Source organism: Charadrius vociferus, unplaced genomic scaffold (genome assembly GCF_000708025.1).
Source record: "Charadrius vociferus isolate BGI_N301 unplaced genomic scaffold, ASM70802v2 scaffold19, whole genome shotgun sequence".
Lineage (NCBI taxonomy): Eukaryota > Metazoa > Chordata > Aves > Charadriiformes > Charadriidae > Charadrius > Charadrius vociferus.
This window is the reverse complement of record NW_009650173.1, coordinates 1230918-1236314: the sequence shown is the minus strand read 5'-3', so window position 1 is coordinate 1236314 and position 5397 is coordinate 1230918.

The window sequence follows — 5397 nt, the reverse complement described above, 5'->3', positions numbered from 1 at the left end:
GCTAATTACCAGCACAAAGCAAAGGAAAGGATAAAATACTTACCAGCTCTCAGAAGGAGAAGCCACTCTTCCTGCAACTGCAGGAGGTGACTGTGCAACAGCCCAGCTGCTGTGCTGCACAGCGGGAGCCGATCCTGCACCTACCATCGCCCAACACGGATGGCTTGTGAACAGCAACATCGACTACCAGTGTAATGCCGTGGCGTGCTTACCCCAGCTGTATTCCAGCTGTGACTTTTCTATGGCCAGAGCTGCTATATTGTGAAGTGGGGATTATTAATATTTCACCCATTCGCCGATTATTCAGCTTTTAGAAGAATGCTCTGTGACCGAGGGGGGTCTGCCCACACCTGGGGGGGCTCTGCTCCTACGGCAGGTGAAATAGCTGTAGCAAACACTCCCCAGCCCCAAGACCTGTAAGTAGAGGTCACAGTATAGTCCCTCAGGGCAAGGTCTGCAGCCACTGCTTTGCTTGGGGCAAGTTTACGGAGCAGTTTGGCAGTTCACTATAATTCATTCCACTGCCAACACATGAAAACAGAAAACAAAAACTAGTCTATGTAGCTACCAGGACAATGGGCTTTTTTTTTTTTTTTTAACATACAAGGCTGGAAAAAGAGACAGAAAAAATAGATGCAGTTCTTGCTTATGTCTAACAACTGTCTATTCCTTGAACTCTTTAAGTTCAGTCACCTAACGGAGACTGAGGCGGGGGTTCGGTCTGCACAGAGGCTCTGTGCCTTCCCAGTGACTCCACAAATTATGAATTACAGCATAAAAGCCCAAAGAAAACAGACACTGGCTTTCCTTCAGCTCTAGTGGTGTTCTGCACTCACAGCCCAGAAGGCCAGCTGTATCCTGGGCTGCATCAAAAGCAGTGTGGCCAGCAGGTTGAGGGAGGTGATTCTCCCCCTCTCTGGGGAGAGCCCACCTTGAATACTGCATCCAGCTCTGGAGTCCTCAGCTCAAGAAGGACATGGACCTGTTGGAGCAGGTCCAGAGGAGTGCCATGAAGATGACCAGAGGGCTGGCACCCCTCTCCTATGAAAACAGGCTGAGAGAGTTGGGGTTGTTCAGCCTGGAGAAGAGAAGGCTCTGAGGAGACCTTATATTCCCTTCCAGTATCTGAAGGGCACCTACAAGGAAGCTGGAGACGGACTTTTTACAAGGGCATGTAGTGATAGGACGAGGGGTAATGGCTTCAAACTAGAAGAGGGGAGATTTAGATTAGATATCAGGAAGAAATTTTTCACTATGAGGGTGGTGAGGCACTGGAACAGATTGCCCAGCAAAGTTGTGAATGCCCCATCCCTGGAAGTGTTCAAGACCAGGCTGGATGGGGCTTTGAGCAACCTGGTCTAGTGGGAGGTGTTCCTGTCCATGGCAGGGGGGTTGGAACTAGTTGATCTTTAAGGTCCCTTCCAACCTAAACCATTCTACGATTCATCCCTCCATACACGTAACTTTGGCATCTGGACCTGGATGCAAACACAGCAACCCTGAATGCCTTCAGAGCAAGCCATCTTGTGCATCTAACGGTGGTTTTGCAACTGTTTCAGTCCCATCTACGTGGGATTACGTGAATGATGAAAACACAGTCAATGGTTTTCATATATGCAAACAGAATCTCTTTGTAGTTTGTCATAACTGCCTTCCCACAGCATCCCTGAGCATGACTACTCATTTTTTACCCAAAAGCCAAACTGGAACTATTAATACCACATACCAAGTATTACAAATATTAGAATTAGGTACGTCCTTGATCTCTGGTGTGTTACTAGCTTCCTGCTGGGACCACATATAATTCATTGCTCACGCATATGACACACCTGGCAGCAAGTCATTCTGTCTAGATGTAGCCCTGAAACCGTTCGTTCCCCCGATTCCCTAAGCCTCCACAATTTTACTGGAGTTGCCACGTCATGCAGACATTTGCAAAACCAGATTCAATCCTTCAGGTTCATAGCTCTCATTTTATTCCTGGCATATCACTAACTGGTTTTCTACTTTTTTTTTTTTTTAAACTTGTTTTCAGGATGAAAGGGTTTTTTTCCACAATGGCTGCAAAAACACGAGTGTTCACTCTAACAGCTCTGAGTAAGGTGGGAAAAGGGACAGAAAACCACCTGTTTGAACAACTTTATGTAAGTTCAGTCAGGAAAGGGAAAACCAATGCTATTAGAAGGGTGGTCCAACGTCTGACTGGTTCATATGTAACATAAAACTTTTGTCTATATAAAAAATATTTTATATAATGATTTAAGTATTCTGTTAAAAAGGTATAAAAAAGGCACAGTAAAGTAAAAGGTCCATTCATTTACTCAGGTGCATTTGTTTAAACAAGAAATACCCACAAGATTAACCCTTTCCCTATACCAAGCTGAAGAAGGACCCTTCTTTTACAAAGCAGGAGAAAGGCAAGTTTTGGACTAACTACAACATCCAACTGGCCAAGGCCACCTCTGGAATCCAGTGCTGGCACCTTTTTATCCTTCAAGCCCACTGTTCTCTGCTTTGCAGATGTTACACAAACACACCTTTGCATAAGTGCAAACACACACACAGGTACTTTCTCAAACAGTCATTGAAAGAGCTACATTTTAGCGAAAATTCATGTTACAAATTAGGAAACTCTGCCAAACACCATCTATAAGCTCTGTCACTCTAAAGCTGCTACAGGAGGTTGTGAACGCCTCGTGCTCACCTGAATGTGCCAATTTGGTACCAGGCAAAACCAGGAGAAAACAGTTTTATTCTGCTTTGGTGTTACTACTTGAGCTACCGCCCCAGGCTCCAATTCTGCCAACACAGAGCCGTTTTATACATATGAATAATCACTCCAAGTTTAATGAAGCTCCTCACATCTCGATTAGCAATTGTTTTGGCTGGAAAAAGGCCCTGCCTATCAGCCCTAGAGGAGCCTGGAAACAGAGGAGTGATAATACTGGGAGGCTCACTTTGGGAAAGGCTGTGGTTTTCTGCTGATAGGACACAGAATTGCAAGACAAAAAAAAAAGGGGGGTGAAATCACAGCACCATGGCCCTCAGGAGGGCTGGGATTTAATCCCAGGTTTCTGGCCATGTTCTCACTGACTCTAAACAGAAAGAGATTTCAGAAAGCAGCATGTGAGATCAGATAGGACTTGGGGTCCATGTCGACGAGTCACAACATGTCTAGTGGCTTGTCTTTATCACAAGCCAACACTGGAAACCCCACCTTGTGTTTTTGTGTATAGAGACAAATCAAAGCAACAATTTTGTTTGCAAACTGTCAAATAAAAATATTTTAACTCATTTTGTTTTCCAACTGCTAGCAGTACTGTTATGGGCAAATTACCTGCCAAATTAAATTTTAAGTCTGAGTTGTTTATCTATGTAGTACAAAGGAAGCCTCCTATGTACGGAAATGAGCATTACTAATACAGCGCTTGAACACTCCAAATTCTTCCTTCCATCTCACACTTGCCTCTAATATCTATCCTTCCACAGGTGGTGAATGCATTGGCATCGGCTTTATTTTGTCAGTATGACTGTCTCATCTAGATAATGACAGAGGTATAGCTTGCATTTTGTCCGTCATGGAAAATTTATTTCTGACATCTCAAATGAGATTCTCCTGAGATGTAAGGGTGCTTTTATGCAGGACTTAAATCTTCTACAAGGGAGTAGAAAACAGTCTCCCTGCTGAGATACTGAAACAATCCCAAACTGTGGCAATCTTTAATTGCTAAACATAGTAAAACCTACAATGACTAGCTATAGCATTTTCAAAACTCAATATAATAGGCATGTACTTATTCTGCAGTTCTCTTGTAGTTATTGCCTGTTGAGGAAGCAATTTTTGTCTTAAGCTCTGACTTATGTTTCCAGTCTATTTCAACTCCTTGTTCACTGTAGTTTAATCCTGCTTCAGGAGGTGTCAATTTTCCACAAAAATAACTTTGCTGGCACCCATTACGTTTGTGAATTCACTGGACGCCGGCAGAGTTAAAGAAGAGATGGTGCAGTCCAGGCAGCAGAAAACAAAACATATATAAAAACCCAAACAAAGAGTACAAGCCTAGGAACTAATCCTCATAATTCTAGTGGACTTTAAAAATCTTGAATTTAACAGAAATACCGATTTCCCAGAACACTGTCATTTCTGCCACAGCACCCCTTCCTCCCCTCCGCTCACCATTCACAGTTTCACGGGCAATCATCGCCTGCCTCTCGCTCTGCCTGAAGAATGGCTGTCCTGCTCAAGACCTCACTTCTGATTTCCAGCCCCGTCAGGAGGCCCAAGTGGCTCTCAGGAGCCGCCCTGATAAAGGCATGCCTGCCTTCTGATGAGGCAGCGACCATAATGCCAGGATCTCCCTGAGCGGGGTGGGTATGTGGGAGCAGGTCCATGCCTACCTAACCTCAGCGGACCCCTGCCATTTTCCCCGACCTGAGTCATCTTTCTGCCACACTGCAGCTGGAGCTGTTTCTTGGAAAGGGAGCGTGAGACTCATCCCACCCTGCACGGAGGTCTGCATTGGGGATTTTCACTGCTGTCTGCTCGCTCATGACTGGGACTATTGTCTGCCCCTGCCACATATGGAAGAGCAGGGTGGGAAATGATTGTGCTCAAATAGAAAGCCTGGCAGAACAAAGCAATGAGAGAAACATCCAGCCGAGGTGCTGCTCACAGAGGATCCACAGGCACATCTAAGCTGGAGGACCAGTGCTGTCACCAGGGTGATATAAACAGCCTACTGTAACTAATTTTACTGTATGTTTTCTCCATAAGACTCTGATCGGGTCCAAGAAGACCCGAAGCAGTTGTGTTGGCCACACGTTGTATGGGCTGCTCCTGAAAAGGCACTGCAGTGTCCAGCTCAGTTCTCTGGCCAACACAGGTAGAAATACCTTCCTAAAACAATGCTGTTACTTAGACTGCAAGGTCTCTGAAGGAGATAGACAGCAGTTTGTCAATGTTTTTGATATAGTTTTACCATCCTAATTGGGGTGTTCAGGAGACAGTTTTGTAGTAATATGAAAATATATTAAATTCTACAGATTCCCCAGGGGAATGAGAGTATGCAATAAAATTCCTATATTGTGTTCAATGACAAAAGAAAAGTGTCTCTCCCTACACTGGTCAAGAATACCTCACTAAAACCAGCTGATCGTTGCACTGTCTAGTATAAATACAACGCTTCTAACACAAGCATTATTTAGTATCTGAAGGTTAGACAGTGTCAAAATCTGTTTATGAAGAACAGTTAATGCTCATGAATGCACACAGTTCCATACCAAAATGTTTGTCAAGCTCAGAAAAAGACAAATAGACTCAATTATTTATATTTTTAAATTACGTTAAATCACAGTTGCTCTTCAAAATTACCTCTGTTTTTCATAATGTTTTCTATA